The sequence below is a fragment of the Elephantulus edwardii genome, unplaced genomic scaffold (genome assembly GCF_000299155.1).
Source record: "Elephantulus edwardii isolate Elephantulus edwardi_28Jun2011 unplaced genomic scaffold, EleEdw1.0 scaffold00240, whole genome shotgun sequence".
In the NCBI taxonomy this organism is placed as follows: domain Eukaryota; kingdom Metazoa; phylum Chordata; class Mammalia; order Macroscelidea; family Macroscelididae; genus Elephantulus; species Elephantulus edwardii.
This window is the reverse complement of record NW_006399990.1, coordinates 2732479-2741273: the sequence shown is the minus strand read 5'-3', so window position 1 is coordinate 2741273 and position 8795 is coordinate 2732479. Positions and strand designations below refer to the sequence as shown.

Here is an 8795-nt window from a genome sequence, read left to right as displayed (position 1 = left end):
CACCAACCCTGATGCCACACTTCTCATAAAGCCCAGCCTTTCGGATGATCTGTTCTGTATACGGGTTGAAAAGGTATGGAGACATGACATATCCCTGGCGCACACCCTTCCCAATTTTGAACCATTCAGTGCTTCCCTGTTCCATTCCAGTAGAGGTTTTGCATTAGAACAATCAAATGTTCTGCGATTCCAATTCTTTTCAGTCAGCCACAGTTTGTTATGATTCGCACAGTCAAATGTCTTTGCATAATCAATGAAACACAGACATTCTTCTGGTATTCCCTGCTTTCAGCCAAGATCCACCTAACATTAGCTACAATATGCCTAGTACCACGACCCCTTCTAAACCCAGCCTGGACTTCTGGCAGTTCTCTGCTGATGTGCTATTCCAGTTGTTTTTGGATAATCTTCAGCAGAATCTTGCTTGCATGTGAAAACAATGATATTGTTCTAAAGTTTCCACACTCTGTTAGGTCACCCGTCTTTGGAATGGGAACAAATATAGATCTCTTCCAGTCAGTTGGCCAAGTGGTTGTTCTCCAGATTTCTTGGCACAACTTGGTGAGCATGTCCAGGGCAACATCTATTAAGTGAAATACATCAATTGTTATACTATTTATTCCTGGGGCCGTATTTTTTGCTCTTTCCTTCAAAGCAGCCTGAACTTCTTTTTTCATCACCATAGGCTCTTGCTCATATGTTGTTTCATGTAATTCTTCTGTGTCTGCCAGTTCCTTTCGATACAGTGACTCAGTATATTCTTTCCATCTTCTTTTAATACTTCCTGGAGCATTTAATAGTCTGCCTGAAGCATCCTTGATTACAGCAACTCTGGGTTGGAATTTATTCTTCATTTCCTTGAGCTTAAGAAATGCTGAACGAGTTCAGGCCTTTTGATTTTCTGACTCCAGCTCCTTGCACATTTCATTGTAATATTTTGCTTTGTCATCCCATGCTGCCTTTTGGAATCTTCTGTTCAGCTCTTTAATATCGTGAATTCTTCCTTGTGCTTTGGCTTCTCTGTGCTCCAGTGCAATCTTCAGAGGTTCTTCTGACATCAGTTTTGGGGTGTTGTTTTTTTCTTTTCTATCTTTGTAATGACCATCTCTACTCTTCCTGGATGATACATTTGACATCCTTCCACAACTCATTAAGTCTTCGCTCATTAGTGTTCAAGGCCTCAAACCTGTTCTGAGATGATTCTGAAATTCAGGTGGGATGAACTCAAAGTCATATCTTCAGTCCCGTGGATTCGGTTTAATTTTCCTCAACTTCAGCTTGAACTTGCATATGAGTAGTTGGTGGTCTGTTCCACAATCAGCTCCTGGCTTAGTTTTTACAGCTGATATTGAGCTTCTCCAGCAGTTTTTTTCCGCAGATGTAATAGATCTGATTCCTATGCATACTATCAGGTGAAATCCATGTGTATAACCTGTGTTGTTTCTTTTAAAACGTACTTGCAATGAATAAGTCATTGATTTTGCAAAATTCAATGATTTTATCTCCAGCTTCATTTCTGACACCAAGTCCATGTTTTCCAACTACTGATTCTTCTTCTGTATTCCTAACTTTTGCATTCCAGTCACCGATTATTATCAGTGCATCTTGATTGCATGTTTGATCGATCTCCGACTGTAAAAGTTGGTAGAAATCATCTATTTCTTCTTCTTTGTCTCTGGTTGTTGGTGCATATATCTGAATGATAGTGGTATTCACTGGCCTTCCTTGTAAGCGCATGGATATTATCCTGTCACTCACAATGTTGTACTTCAAGACGGGTCTAGAAATCACTTTTTTATGTATGAACGCAACTCCATTTTTCCTCTCCTTTTCATCTCCGGAGTAATATATGATCATCTGACTCAAAATGCCCCATGCCGGTCCATCTCGTCTCTCCATGCCAGTATGTCAATATTTATGCGTTCTATTTCTTTCTTAACAATATCTAATTTTTCTACATTCGTGGTTCTTACATTCCATGTTCCAATCACTAGTATCTGCATTCAACTGTTCCTCTTCCTTTGTACTTCAGTATCTAAATTTCCTCAATAAACTCACCTGCCATTAGTAGTATTGTTTCTATCAGCTATAAAAATTAATAATTTTAATATTGTTATAAAGAATATATAACACATTTGTCAATGTGACCTTTATACTTGTAAAGTCTAGGGATATAAATGATATTAATCACAATGTACAACCATCACTCAAATCTACTTCCAGAGATTTTTCCCCATCATACGCTCTCCCCCTTTTTCCTTGCCTCCAACCCCTGAAAATTATTAATAAATGTTGAACCCTTTTTGCCTAACGTAGATGTTCCATATGAGTGAAGACACATAAATAGTTGTTATAGACTTTTGCTGATGTAGATATTTCAAACATTGATCACCAATCTCAAATGGGAACAACCTTCTTCATTAGCATCTACTTATGACTACTGAAAAGATATTTCCTTTTCTTGAACTTGTATAAATTGTCCTGGAGGGGTGGTAGGGAGGAGGGGCGGGGTGAGGGAAATGATGCATACGGACAGCAGCACAGCTAGTTCTTATGCAGAGCTTCTACTCATGACAAATCTCAGCCGACATGGGAGCAATTTTCTCCAGAGCAATTAGGATGTGGGTAGCTAGTTTCTCTTTTCAGAAAAGTACCCAAATGGCATTTTGTTCTTTCCTTCCCAGAGGGAGCCAAACTACCTGCTTCATTTTCTCCACACTATTTACATTTTAGCTATCATCAGATTTTTTTTTCATTTTTTTTTTACTATCCTGCTTGGCTATGTCCATGTTGCTGATTTAATAAGTCAAACTTACTTGAATGTTCTCAAATATGCCAGGAAGGTGAATCTGCTTTGTATTTTTTTTAAATAAACCTATACTCTAGTCATTTAAACTCCTTTGCACTTCTAGAGCTAAGAAGACATTCCTATTACTCCACAATGTCCCCTATTAGTCCTCTCTGGTTTTATTAAAACTATCTCTCTTTCATTAAAATAAAGAGCCTCTGAAAAACCACAGTTACAGATTTTTCTGCAACCCACAATTTATGACTGCTACTTGCAAACTTCAAAAGCTTTTAAAAATAGTATTGGCTCTATTATTCTATATTATGGTAATTGTAGTAAAGATTTAAGAGGCACTTTAAGACTTTTTAGCTCTCCAGTATATTTCTGTTCCAATTTCTTGCTTAGGCATTTAGGAGAGAAGCCTTATTTAAAAGCTTTACCCTCTGCCCCCTGATATACAGCTTCCCTCTTAACTACAGTTGCTAGACCTCACTGCACAATTAGTAAAGCTGGGTCTCCAATTAGAGCTGAGCAAAATATAAACTAGAGTACATCCTTCCAGAAGCCCGTTCCATTTATATGCACCTGACAATACTCACTGTTTTTCCCTTGTGCTAGCAACCTTTGACCCTTTTATTATGCTTCACATCCCCTTGTTAACTCCCCACTCCTCCTATGCTCCTTAAGGAAATCAGCACAGATAATCACAAGATTAAATAACTCCAGTGCCACTGCAAAAACACTCAAAGCCACGCATATAGCAAACACCCAAGTGGCCACAGAAATTTATGTTGCACTTCAATAAAATCGACTGCATCCTATCCTGACAATGATATGTTCTTTCTGGTTAACCTGTGTTTTTCTCTTGCCACAAGGAGGATGCTCGCAATTCAAAACAACCAAGGAAACAGCTAATGGAATCTCCATCTCTGTGAGCACCGGTAAAATCCCAATCGAAAGGCTACCCTGGTAGTGTCCTTTGTATTCAATGCAAATGCCCAAATGGGATGAGCATTTAAAATACAATTTCCTCCACATACCACATGTCTAAAGCATTTTTCTTGGATACACACCATATGGAGAAATCACCTAGTCTCTCTCCTCTACTCTCCTCCTTTAGGACTTCAGCAGCATCTGGCCAGCACAAATCTGTAACTGTCCTCAACTCTGGGAAGGATAGAGCCAAATCCCAGACTGTCCTGATTCTGGCTAGAACCCTCCTATTGCAGAGTTATCCTCTTTTATTATGTCAACACTTACCAGCTGGGGAGCTTTTCTCATGAACTTTCTTACTGAGCACACTCTCCCTCCACTCCTAGATTTCTTACAAAGCAAAAGATAGCTCTCTATTCCAAACCCACAGTAAATAATCCTAAGTGTTTCCGCTTTGTTTTGCTGTGTTCCAAGTTTCCATGTAAATTTCAGAATCCTGAAACACAGAGCTCTGCCTGCCCACTGGTATTTTATGATTTTAATTTGCTCAAAAGCTCTGAATTTCATTATATTTTCCCATTTGGTGCATGGGATTTTTACAGTTAACAGATGTTCACTTAATAGAGCCTCCTAGTGAGCAAATCAGTTTTTTCCCTCTGGTATTCATGTAACTTTCTAGTCCTGCAGTAGCTGTTTCTGCTGCCTGCCAACTTATCTGGCAGTGGAAGCTCAAATCACAGTGCAGTAAGCTCTTTGTAAATGTATATTCGAGTTCCTTCAGCCTTACACATTCCAATTTAACTCCTTCCTCATTAACACCATGTGAGCAAGCCCTGAGGGGGAAAAATCTGCTTCAGAAACCAGGCAGGTTTCACTTTTAGATGAAAAGACAATCTGCACCCAATAAATATTTTTTTAGCCTCCAGCCATTGCAGATGCCAAAATTTTGGATACATACAAAGTACCAAAGGAAGAGTTTCCCAGCAACTGTTCAAGGCCAATCTCCAGCTAATGAGTTTTGTAGTCATATACATTGCAGGACATTAAAATAAATCAGAGTTCTGAAGCACGGTTCCAGTTACAGGAACTCAAAGACATGCAGGCTCATAGTTTCTTCCATAACAAGAGAAGGCTCCGTAAATATCTGCAGAAGAAAATATCATTTATGTTCTTTGGTTGAAGAAAATTAAAAGTTTGTATGACTTAATTCTTTCAATTGTTGTTGTTATGTGCCAGCAAGTTGACTATGGCTCATAGCAACCCCATAAATAATAATTTCATTATATTGAAATAAACCCTGCTCTGTCTTGAGCCAGTTTCACTGTTTCTGACACACCTGCCCCTATCGCCGCTGTCACTGTGTCAGTTCATCTCATCCAGGGTCTTCCTTTCCTGAGCTGTTCCTCCACCCTTCAAAGTACAACGTCCTTCTCCAAGAACTGATCCCTCTTGGCAACATGTCCAAAATATGTGAGACACAGTTCTCAAAATCCTTACCTCCAAGGAGTGACTTGGTTTCAACAGACCTGTTTGTTCTCTTGACAGACCACAGTCCACTCTTCCCTAACACCGCAACGCAACGACATCAATTTTTCTGTCATCCTTGAACACTATCCAGCTCTCAGATGCATAGCAAGTAATTGAGAAGACCATGACCTGAATCAGGAGCACCTTAGACTCTAAACTGACGTTTTGCTCATTAACACTCTAGAGAGGTTCCTGACAGCAGACTTCCCTGTGCAACCTATCTTTTGATTCCCTCACTACTTATGCCAAAAGTATTAATTGTAGATCTGAGGAAGATGAAATTATTAATAACCTAAATCTTTTTTCCATCTCTTATAATTTGCTAATTTGTCTAGTGGTGAGAATCTGTTTTCTTGATGTTGAGACACAGTCCATATTAATGACTATAGTCATTGACCTTCTTCAGCAAACGCTTTAACACTTCTTCAGTTCAGTAAGGTTGTGTTATCTGCATAACGCAGGTTGTTGATAAGTCTTCCTTCAACCTTGATGCCACATTTTTCATAAAGTCCAGCCTCCCAAATTATCTGTTTTGCATATGGATCGAAAAGGGATAGAGAAAGAACACATCTGTGACACTCTCCTTTCTTGATTTTGAACCACACAGTTTCCTGGCTCTATTCATATGATTGCTTCTCAGACTAAGTGTAAGTTTCACATGAGCACAATCAAGTGTTTGGAGATTCCCATTCTTCTCAATGTTAGCCACAATTTCTTTTGATCCACACAGTCTAATGCCTTTGCATAATCAATAAAACACAAATAGGCGTTCTGTTACTCTCTGCTTGCAGTCAAGATCTATCTGCCATTGGCAATTACGTCCCTAGTATCATGGCATCTTCTAAATCAAGCTTGTAGTTCTGGTAGTCCTTTGTTGATGTTCCTCAGAACATCCTATTTCCTATTTCATCACCATTGCTTCTTGATCATGTGCTGTTTCATGAAATTCTTCTGTATCTGACACCAATTCTTTTTGTTACAGTTACAGTGTATACTCCTTCCATTTTTCTTTTTATGCTTCCTGGATCATTCATTATTCTTCCCATAGCATCAGTAAGTATTGCAACTCAAGGCTTGAATTTGTTCTTCAGTTCCTGCAGCTTAAGAAATACCAAAAGAGTCCTTTTTTAATATTTTTTTACTCTAATTCTTTGCAAATTTCATTATAGTACTATGTTTTGTCTTCCTGAGCTGCCCTTGGAAATCTTTTCTTCAGCTCCTTAACTTCCAGGAGCTTTTGTGTTGGCTTCTCAGCATTTTAGTGCAATATTCAGAGGCTCTTCTGACATCTATTTCAGTCTTTCCATCCTTCTCTCTCCTTTTGATGACCTTTTGCATTCTTCATGGATGATAGTCTTGATGTTCCTCCTGCAGCTCATCTGATCTTCTTTCATCAGTGTTTAAGACCTCAAATCTTTCCTTGAGATGGTTTTTAAATTCAGGTGGGATAGACTCAAGGCTGCATTTTGGTTCTTGTGGATTTCTTTTAATTTTCTTTAGTTCAGTTGGAATTTGCATGTGAGTGAGTAGTTGATGGTCTGTTCCACATGGCCTGATTTTCACAGTTTATACTGAGCTTCTCCAACAATTCTTTCTGCAGAAGTAATCAATCTGATTCTTGTGTAGCCCATCAGATGAGGTCCATGTGTGTAATGACCATTTGTGGTTTTTATAAAAGGTATGTGCAATTAATAAATAATTGATTGTACAACATTCTGTCATTCTAACTCCAGTGTCATTTTTGTCACCATGTAGTTATTTTCTAAATACAGGTCCTTCTTCCCTGTTCCCAACTTTTGCACTCCAGTCACTAACTGTTGTAGTTATTATGTGCCATCAGGGCATCTGCAATCCATAGCAACCCTATGTACAGCAGCTCTGAAGCCTGCCTTCTCCTGAGCCAGTCTCAGTAATTTCAACACACCATCCCCATTGCCCCAGTTACTGCATCAATCCATCTTATCCAAGGTGTTCCTCTCCTGCTCTGCTCCTGTTCCACCCTTTTGAGCACGATGTCCGTCTCCAAAGACCAGTCTCTTGTAGTCATGTGCTCAAAGTATGTGAGATGAAGCTTCAAAATCCTAGCCTCCAAAGAGAAACTTGGTTTCAGTCTCTCCAAGACAGACCTATTTGTTTTCTTGGAAGTTCATGGTATGTTCAAGACTTCTCCTGTACCACAAGTTGGAGACATCAATTCTTCTTCCATCATCCTTAGTCATTGTCGATCTCTTTGATGCATTCCAAGTAATTGCAAAGATCATGGACTGGATCAGGTGCACCTTAGTCTCTAGAACAATATCATTGCTTCTCAGTACTCTGGAAAGGTCCCTAACAGTAGATTTACCTAATACAATTTGTCATTTGATTTACTGACTGCTAGTGCCAAGAGTGTTGATTGTGGATCTGAGCACGCTGTAACTGTTAACCTCAGTCAGTTTTTTTTTTTAGTTGTTGTTATGTGCTGTCAAGTTGCTTGTGACTCATAGTGACCCTATGTACCATAGCCCTTAAATCTGCTCTATCCTGTGCCAACTTTTCTTTCTAATACACCGATCCCCATTACTCCAGTAACTGAATCAATCCATTTCATTAATGGTCTTTCTCTGTCCCTTTCCAAGGACTGGTCCTTCCTTGCAACATTCCCAAAATATGTCAGATGAAACTCATTTGTTCTCCTGGAAGTTCATGGTATATTTAACAAAATTAGAGTTTATGACAACAAAAGAATAAAGAAAGAGAGTGGAGAGTAGAGGGGATTGGTGGTATCATCAAATGCCAGTCCTTCTCTTCTTTTTAATGATTTCTGAAAGCTGCAGCCGGTTTGTTTCTTTGGTTTCTGTCCAGAGGTATCTGGCATTTCTAATTTAATCTTTTCCAATGACCTTATCTGAAATGTCTATACCCTGACCAGCTGTCTCTCTTACTATGATGGCTTTAGTCTGTTGGTTTTTAATCTTTATGAATAAGCCACATTTTCTCTGATTATGAAAGTCTCTCTGATCACCACTTACTTTTAGATAGTCTTCAAATATGATAGCAGGAATGATATTTGATGATATCCCCAGTGTTCCTCATTTCCTTTCTTTATTCTTCAATTTTCATAATCCCCAATCTTACAGGTTCGACTGAAAAATAACTATGAGGCTTTCTAGCAAGTTGAGATCTCAGATACCTTTATAAAAAAATCTGATATGTAAACCTGCTACTTACAAGAAAATTTGGGTTTCCAAATTTCTTCCATTGGATTTCTGATGCTATAAGTCACAGGGAAGGAGTTGTCCATGTTCCTTCCCATGAAACCACTGTTAGATTTGGCTCTTGCACAGAGGCAAAGTCTTTGAGTAAGCAGTACAACTCCCTACAAACTATGCCATTAGATCTCACTACCGTTACACCTATTGTTGTTGTGTACCATGGAACTGATTCATAGCTCACCCTCTAGTGGGTTTTCAGAGGCAGTAAATTCAGAGAAGATTACCTATCCTTCTCCTGCTGAGCAGCTAGGTTTTTTTGTTTGTTTTTTTTTGTTTGTTTTTTGGGGTTTTTT

The 8795-nt window shown here is 38.8% G+C and overlaps 1 pseudogene; it reads right to left on the bottom strand.

The window, feature by feature from the left end:
* Positions 1–8509: 8509 nt before the first annotated feature.
* Positions 8510–8795, bottom strand: part of LOC102861559 — a 7250-nt pseudogene continuing 6964 nt past the window's right edge.